This window comes from Triticum urartu, chromosome 4A (assembly GCF_056163025.1).
Source record: "Triticum urartu cultivar PI428250 chromosome 4A, HENAU_Tu73, whole genome shotgun sequence".
Lineage (NCBI taxonomy): Eukaryota > Viridiplantae > Streptophyta > Magnoliopsida > Poales > Poaceae > Triticum > Triticum urartu.
The window spans coordinates 8,274,664-8,284,094 of record NC_141876.1 but is presented as its reverse complement, the minus strand read 5'-3'; the positions used below and the strand labels follow the sequence as shown (position 1 = coordinate 8,284,094).

The following is a 9,431-nucleotide window of genomic DNA, read 5'->3' as shown; positions in this document are numbered from 1 at the left end:
AGGTCATTAGGTCAAGTCAAAAAAATCTACAGGCATATTGATTGAAAATAGATCGCCGCATCGAATCGGAAGAGCAGACAAACTAGCAGGTAAGTAATATTTATTTATTTTTTGTTGTGTTGTTTTGGTTCTGACTACAGAACTTGAATTATATACAATTTTAGTGCACTTCTAAAATTTATGCTTCGTTATGCATGATGCAAGATTCAACCGACCAAGTTATATGGCGTTCTGAACATGGGTGTCCACTATATTGACCTCTTGATATGCTTCTATTATATTTCTCTAAAAGAGACAAAAAATAAAGAAATAATAAAAAGTTTCCCCCAATCTAGCGGCGACGATCGAGTTCCAACCGGCCGATGGATAGCGAGGACATCTCCCTGTTGTCTAGATTGTGTGCCACAGTCAGTTTAATTTGCTTCGTCTCCAACACGTACTTCATGCTGCCATCAACTGTAGCGCTGCCTGGGCTGATGGACAACCATGACATCAGTATTGTGTGGATTTTGTTTTTTTTTGGAAAAGGAGGATGGCCCCCCAGCCTGTGTGGATTGTGTGCAACGCCCACTGAAGTTTGCTTCGTCTCTAACACGTAGCTCATGCAACCATGAACTGTAGGGTTGCCTGAGATCTGTACTCGGCTCCTTCTCAGGTATAAACGTAGTTCTTTGGTGTTTTATGCTAAGTGCATGCTCGCAGCTTTTCAATCAGATGGGTAAGAGTGTTTCTCCTTCTCAGGTACAAACGTAGTCGTTTGGTGTCTGACCATTTTAATCTTGGTTCCATTGGTCGTCAAACACCGGCTGCCCCTGTCTCAAGGAGAAAAAGGCATGACTGTGGCAAGCACGGGCTGCAGTGAGGGATCTACACAAGGAGAGAGAAAAAATCTGATCAAATAGTACAAGAGGAGGTTTGGGCGAAAATCAGCTCAAGTTTCAAGTATCTGCTCCTTTTCGTTTTAGCTATACTTTGCTCTCCCTGTGCACTTTTTGTGGGCTGCACGGTGTGTCACTTTGTGTGAGAAATAGCTTGATATGACTTAGTACATTCTCCCGCCATATTAACAAGAGTGCTCAGTTAACAGTTTGCAAGATAATTGTTTTTTTATCATTTATTAGTTGCAGCCCACAGATACTAACTTACCAGAAAAATAAGATTACGCAAGATTATAATTCGCTACTCAGGATTTGAAATCCTTGATAATTTCAACCATTTCCACTTTAGGTATTAATGATGTTAGAGAAGAATGAATATCACATATTAGGTACCACGACAGAAATGAGTATCACATATTAGGTACCTCATGATGTACATTTTTTTATTTTAAGTTTGCTCAAGTATTGAAACAATGCAAATCTACTACACTGATAAGATGTCCGCATATCAGAACTACAAAAGCAAGAAAAGAAATCATGTTATGGCAGCATATGCTTCTCGCATTAGTTTTTCAGTTGTGAATTTCTGTAATTTTCTAATACTTTGGTACTAAGGGTTTTAAGAGCATGAATATTGCAATGATATTCCTTTCAGGTGTAGGAAAGTAGTTGTGATGTGCAGAATACGTGGTGGGTGAGATTGATCAATCATGCATGTGTTAACTTAAAATACATAACTTAGAGAGCTAAATTTTGGTCCAAAACAGGATTCTGAAGGGGGCTTTAGAGACATTTCATTCATGGTACTTCATTCTGCTTTTAGGTTGATGAAAGCTGCACCTAACTTTTAGTATATTCTAATAATTTTGGACCTAATAATCATAACAAATGTTCAGTAGCATGATAATGATTTGACTTATCCAAGTCCTTCAAGTTGAAGAGAAGTAACTACATTCCTCATCTGTAACAACCATGCATGATTCCATTTTTCCTTCTTAGGGAATATATGTACGATATCAAACTAACGGTTCTAATTCTCAGGACCTTTAATATCTGATGCTCATTTTTCTCTACTGGGTATGTGGTCCCTTCTAAGTGTTTCTTCAAAATCCATATTATAATTCCACTTTCCAGTTGTATTGTCTCATAATGTTAATTGTATTTCTATATATGGCGTATATGATTAGTTGGGAGATATTGGAGGTTCCAGTCCAAGTTCTAATATATTTCGAACCCCTACTGTATTATTGTACATTCGTATTTCGAAAATCACTAGACCGTGCAAGCGCACGGGTTGATGACTAGTGAACATAATAAGAATAATAAAGTAGAGTATATACTATCACATGGTAGTATATGAGAAATGGGTGTAGCTACACCTGGTAGTAGGATGCATTTTCTCTATATGTATAGTAAAAGCCAGATAAGTTAACCGTTTGATCCGACCAGTGAAAATCTAAACCAACTGCGTGACCAATGCCAGGGCATGTATTAAATGTATATATTATTTTATGTCTGTCACTGGAAGCAAGCAGAAATGGCCAGGGAATGCATTTAAGTTATGTATCGATGAGATGTCAGAGTGACGGATCGATCCAGACATCCGCAGTCATATATATGTCATATATATATGCGACCATGTGCTTCTTATGACGTACTCCCTCCATTTCAAATTACTCGTCATAGAAATAGATGTATCTAAAACTAAAATATATCTAGATGCATCCATACCTGCGACAAGTAATTCGGAACGGATGGAGTACTAGCTAACCGTGTGTGTCGACGTGCAAGTTTGAGCTATCGCCAGTCAGACGACAGAAAAATGCCATCGACGTCGGGGCCCGGCCGGCGAGGCAAGCCTTTCCGACGGATAGAGGAGGCTATCAGGCGGACTATACATGGGCAGGCTGGCTGGTAGGAATTGATGGGCAGCGGGACCGCGGCAGGAAGAAGAAACTGTGAATCGATTCACGTTGAGCCGAGGGACCAACGATCGGGACCCATTGCAGAACGGGGTGTTTGCATGTATACGCAGGTGCGTGTAGAGAAGTTACCACTTTTTTTATATGTAGAGAAGTTAGTACTGCTCGCAGCACGTCAGCATTCTTTGGTAGGAGAAAATTTTAAGTTGGCTCGATTGATATGAGCCGTTTGTTGGTTCAGATCCAATAGTTAATGTTTCAGTTACGGCGTGAGCGGTAAAAGCATCTTCACTCGTTCGGCCCCAGGAGCACCCGGCGATTGTGGTTTGACCCTTCGGCCGGCGCTTTTTTGGTCCTGGGGCGATCTAGTTCCGAGTCACATCTCCAGCTTTCGGCCCCAAAATGCATATAAATTCAAACTTAACATTTCCCGCTATCAAAAAAAGGCCATAAGTTCGGCGATCAACGGCTGTCACAAAATTCGGCGATCACCAAGCCACAGCTCGACGATCAATCATACTCGAAAGTTCGGCTTTCAAGAGGAAGGACGCATAGACAATGCATCTAACGGCGGCGTGCTCCTCTGGTGTCGGACTAACGGGAGTTGGCGTGCTCGGGCTGGTCGGCATCGGCGCGGCTTCTGTGCCGGGCGTTGTGGAGGCATCCTCACTCGGGCTTGGCGGCGGTGTTGGGGTTGGCGTGGGAGTTGGCGCGGTCGTCGACGATATCTGGTTCAAGATGAGGCCGCACTCCGCCAAACATCACGTCTTGACCTGCTCATCCATCGTCGACATGTCCGCCCCCATCAGGAATGCCAAGTCGGTGTTCCTCTTCTTCGCAGCGACATTTGTCCGGAGTAGGTTGAGCTTGACGGCGCTGTTCGTCATCAACGCCGACCACGGTGCCTCGGCTTTCTCTTCCCTGTGGGCAGTGTGGTTCTTGGCGTCGGCGATGCACTGCTCCATGGACGCATGCAGCCGCTCGGTAGCCGGTGCGGCGTCCTTCGCCGTCTTGGCTCGTTTGTTGCCATGAGGGCGCCCATCTGCCACCCCCGGTGTGGGCGCGTCCGGCTTGTACATCTCCTTGGCCTTGGCGAGGGTGCGCCGGACATCCACCCACTTCTCGCACCGGGAGAACACGTGGAGGTACTTGAACTGTTGGTCAGTGCTGGAGGTACATGGCGAACACCCGAACCATCTCCGCCGGAACAATTGTCGGCGACGCACATGACGAGAAAAGAAGTGACAGTCGGCATCTGTCCAGACCTGACCCTCGATGTTGGCGCCGCTTTCCGAGTGCGCCGCGATCTCCTCGATGATCACATGTCATTTGTTACAGGCCGTTTCAATGATCGCCCAATGGTTTGGCATGGCCTTCGAGCCGCGCTTCATGTGGATGGTGGCGAAGTAGGGGTCGACCAACTTGCGCTCATCGAACTCCGACTTGATGTGCTCCCAGTACGTGTCGGCGTTCTCGTTCGTGGCGGTGATCGGGTCGAGGCAAACGGTCTTTCATGCTTTGGCGAGGCACTCGTCTTCTTTGGACGTCCACTTGACGTGCGTCTCGCCGGTCCTGGCTCCCCGCTTCTTCTTTTTCCCTTTCCTCGTCGACGCAGGTGCCAGCTCCTCCTCCTCCTTCTCCTTCTCCTCCTCCTCGCTGTAGTCGAGCTTGTCGTCCATGGCGCCAGCAGGGTCCATTGTATCGTCTTGCGCGTGGAACCCAGGGGAGGCGACGGAGGCCGAGCCGCTCGTGATGATGACGTCCATGTCAGCTTCCATCGCGTCGGGGTTGCCAAAATACGACGAGGAGGCCTGTGAGAAGTGCAGGGCGCCATGGCGCAGAGCCGGCATAAGCCAGCAGCGAGTAGGTGTATGGGGGGTACTGGACGTGGGCGAGGGCATGCGCTGGTCGTGGTTCAGACCGGAGGGTAAGGCGCGCTGGCCATGCAGAAAGGTGATGTTGGGGTTGAATACGCCGTTCGCGTCGCCGTCGACATAGCCGGGCGAGGGTGAGCACCCCCAGGGCTGCGGCGATGGTGAGAAGATGGCCGGGGACCTGACGCTCTGTTGGCTCCACACAGCTTCCGGGCTGTGGCCGCCAGGTGGATTCATCATCCCCGCACGAGACGCCTCTGCCTGCTCCGCCGCCGCCGCCCTATCCCGGGCCCTCTTGGTGTTGAGCCTGTTCCGCCGGTGAGTGGTGACAGCCTCCCGGTGCTGAACCTCCGCCTTCCAGTCGGTGTTCGACATTGTAACACCCTGATAGTTCAGCTACAGTAATCCCCTTCTAATGATGCCTTGTCATCATTGTTACTGTTACTAATATCACTTTGATTCAAATCCATCAACAAGCCATCTCCTTCCTCCCTGTACAGAGGCTTGGCGTGGCAGAAATCCAGGGCGCCCGGTCCGCCGATGCTCGATGTCTGGCACTACAGGGACACCGGGAGGAGCATAAGACCATCCCCAAACGAATAGGCAAACCATAGCGCCCACTTTCTCCTCCCCTCGCTCGTTCTCTTCTTCGAATCGCGTAGCCGCTCGCTACTGTCACCATTACAATGGCCACCGAGCTCCTCGCGCGCTGAAACCTTGCCAGGAGACGCGCCAGACTCGTCTACTTCGACTACAGCCACCAGTTCGAGCCGGGGCACCGTCAATCGTCGGGATCGAGTCTTCTTCCCCGTCAAGCAGCGCGGCGCCGGACGCCCTCGAACCGTCGCCACCTCTCCGCTCGATCCGTCGCCTCCGAGCCTTCCCCAAGCCCACTAAGCAACTCTGCAGGCTCGATGTGAGCTTCTCTTTCGTTTCCCCTTCCCCCCCCCCCCCCCCCCCCCCCCCCCCCCCCGTCCCCCTCACCGTAGCGCCGCTCGTCCGCTCGTTGCCGCGCTCCCGATGCGCCCGCACCTCGCCCTGACTGTCCGTGCTCCGGACGCACGCACCGCGCGCCCGCACACCCTGTCACGGTCGCCCCCTCCCTACGCCCTCTGTAGCCGCCCCGCATCTGCCACTCACGTTGTTGCCGTCGCCGTGCGCCACGCCTGCTCCTGCAGCCCCGCGCCCGCCACCGCCGTACCCACTTCGCCTGGCCGTGCCCGTCCCCGCCTCCTTGGACGCGGCCCCGCCTGCTGCCGCCCGTGTCCGCCGCCTCCTCTGCGCGCTACTGCATGCTGCTGCTGCCCGCGCCAGGCCGTGCTCGCACCACCCGGCCGTGCCCGCACCCACCCCCGCCGCGCCATACGCTGCTGCTGCTCGAACGCCGCCCAGCGCGCACTCCCGCTCCACCGCAGCCACCGCCTCCAGCCGTCGCCGCCCCGCACCTCCAGCCGCCGGCCGTCCCGCTAGTCCGGCCGGCCGCGCCGTGGCTGCCGGCGCCTTGTGCCCGCGCAAGCCCAGCCGGCGAGGCCGCTAGCCTCTGCCTGGGTCGGCCCCTATTCGGTTAATCAGGGGTTAACCCCCCCACTAACCCCACTGAATCCACTAAGCCCCCCGGCCCACTAACCAGGGGGCCCCACGCCCCTGTTTTTTTAAAAAGAGTTAAAAATAATTATTAATTAATAAGTTAATTAACCTAATTAACTATGTTTAATTAGCTTAATTACATGACTAGTCTAATTAAACTGTTAGGTTTGCTGTAGTTTCAATGACAGTGGGCCCCACACCCTGTTGACCGGTCAACGTTGACTGGTCAACTAGGGTCCCCCTGGCCCGCTTGTCACCTTCTGGTACACCCCTGCGTACACGGATCCGGGTGCACATAGCGTTTTAGCTATTTAATTTCCATTTAATAACAAATTCAGAATATTGTTTAAATCTTTGAAAAATCGTAGAAAATAATCCGTAACTCGGATGAAAAAGTTTTGTACATGAAAGTTGCTCAGAACGACGAGACAAATCCGAATAGGCAGCCCGTTCGTCCGCCACGCATCCCTAGCATAGCGAACACGCAAGTTTCCCCCTCCGATTCATCAGTCCGAAAACGCGAAATACCGGGGATACTTTCCCGGATGTTTCCCCCCTTCGCCGGTATCCCCTCCTACCGCGTTAGGTCACACCCGGCACATCTTATTGCCATGTTATGCTTTGTGGTGCTATGTTTGCTTTATATTTACTGTTTCTTCCCCCTCTTCTCTTCGGTAGACCTCGAGACCGATGCTGCCCTTGTGATCGACTACGTCGACGACGACCCCCCTCCTTGCCAGAGCAACCAGGCAAGCAAACCCCCCTTGAGCATTCCGATAGCGCCCATTTCTTTCCTTCTCATGCTTGCATTAGAACTGCTACTGCTTTCTGTATGATCCTACTGTGATGCATAGCCTGTTGTTGTTACCTGCTTTTATACCTTACCTGCTTATCCTAAACTGCTTAGTATAGGTTGCTTAGAGATCCATCAGTGACCCCCACCTTGTACCAGTTGCCTCGCTTTATGTTTGATGACTCGATCAACGTGATCGACGTCCAGACCCCGACACCGCACATCACCCCCCTAGTTGTACGACACTACAGAGTTACTATCGAGTGCCGAGGGTGAACCTCATACATCACTCCTGATGAGATCTCTGTAGTATAGCTATCCGGTCGTGGTCATCGAGGGTGATTTCCTCCTTAACCACTTCCGATACGACTCTGTCGTGCAACCCCTCAAGTGTGAACCTCGATGGTGGTCCCTCTTACGTTCACCTTGATGATTACATCGAGTGGAATTCACCGGGGGTGATTCCTCGGGTTTTCCCCTTGATGTTTGGACACACGATTACTATGGTTACTATGACTTTATACTGAACCATGTTACTAAAGACGGGTCGACCCCGAGGGGTACCCGCGCGAGCTTAATAGCGAGTGATGTGGAGTCAGGTTGACTTGGAAGGTGCCCGCGAGATACTTACGAGGCGTGGCCGGGCATTCTTAGCCCTTTCCGCAAGTCCTCGAGACGGGGCAACGGGGTCACATCTTTCGTGAGTCTCTGCTTGTTACCGCGCGTTCCTAATCCACTACGATTTGGATATTTGATCCGAGGGGCCTCTGGCCTGATAGCACTAACCATCACGTGGGCATAGTATGGGCGTTCTGCGTCGTATACATCAGCCGAAGCTTAATAGATGTCAGCGACTGAGCGGCGCGCGCCGGGTTGGACTGTAAAGCACCTACCTTGTTGAAGGAGGTAGCTAGGTCTGCTCACCGGCCGCGTACGCAACGTGCAGGAGTTCCCGGGGAGATGGCCCATGACCCCTGGGGGCATAGGTTTAGTCCGGCGTGCTGACCTCTCTATTAAGCCTAGGTCAGGTTGCGGCGTATTGTTTGGCCGAGGCCGGGCATGACCCAGGAAAGTGTGTCCGGCCGGAGTTAATCGAGCGTGGTGGGTAAGTTGGTGCACCCTTGCAGGGAAGAAAACATCTATCGATAGCCTGTCCTACGGTAACAGATACAACTAGAACTGGATACTTGTGATGAGAACTGGATGCTGATGAGAATTGGATTGTGATGATAACTGGATAGTATGGCTCTGGGATTACTTTCTCGCAGGGAGTCAAGAAAGGATCTCTGGCCGAGGTTGATAACACTACTACTACTTTACTTTATGCTACTCTACTCCCTCCTATTGCTGCAAGATGGTGGTTTCCAGAAGATGCTTGTCTTCGATAGGACTAAGCCTTCTCCCTATTCTGGCATTTCTGCAGTCCAGTCCACATATACAACCCTTTCCTTTGATATAGATGCATACTTAGTTTAGATCTGATGTAAGTCTTGCGAGTACTTTGCATGAGTACTCACGGTTGCTTTGCTACTTTTTCCCCCATACCCGATTGTTGCGACCAGATGATGGATCCGAGGAGCCAGACGACGCCACTGATGACTACTACTACCCGAAGGATGCCTACTACTACGTGAAGACCGCTGACGACTTGGAGTAGTTAGGAGGCTCCCAGGCAGGAGGCCTTGCCTTTTCGATCGTTGTTGCTTTTGTGCTAGCCTTCTTAAGGCAATCTTGTCTAACTTATGTCTGTACTCAGATATTGTTGCTTCCGCTGACTCTTGTGTATTCGAGCTTATGTATTCGAGCCCTCGAGGCCCCTGGCTTGTAATATAAAGCTTTTTTATTTTCATTTGTGTCTAGAGTTGTGTTGTGATATCTTCCCGTGAGTCCTTGATCTTGACCGTACACATTTGCGTGTATGATTAGTGCACGATTGGATCGAGGGTGTCACACACATGCTAGGTGGTTTTGCCGGCGGGGCCCTCGGCTTCCTTTGCTTTGGCTAGGTAGCATCGGCAATGGCAGTGGTGCGAGGGGCGTATACTTCTTCGCCGGCATGGCGGGATGGCGGCTGGATGGCGGGGATTGGGAGGAGAATGGCGAGAGAAGAGGGGCAGTAGGGGGGTGGAGGGAAATGGAGGGGAAAAGCGGGGGATCGGCGGGATAAAGTTTCGTCTCTCGTCGATAGAGCGAACCCACGCGCCTTTTTTGCTTCGGCGGGGGCCCCCAGGCGGCCCCCGAGGGCTCGGGTTCGCCGGCTGTTATTTCGGCCCAAACCGGCGATAAACAAGGTCCTAAGGGCGCGACTGGGCCGATTTTTCGGTGCCGGCGCTAAAAAAAGAGCCCTGGGCATGTTGGTGGGGGGGGGGCGAGTGGA

The 9,431-nt window shown here is 51.3% G+C and overlaps 1 long non-coding RNA gene across 1 annotated transcript; it reads left to right on the top strand.

Annotated features, from left to right (window-relative positions):
• Positions 1-5,189: 5,189 nt before the first annotated feature.
• LOC147974346 (uncharacterized) lies at positions 5,190-8,903 on the top strand. The gene is made up of 3 exons (XR_015600091.1): positions 5,190-5,590; positions 6,940-7,010; positions 8,617-8,903. It is a non-coding gene; the product is annotated as an uncharacterized LOC147974346 (long non-coding RNA).
• The last annotated feature ends 528 nt before the right edge of the window (positions 8,904-9,431 follow it).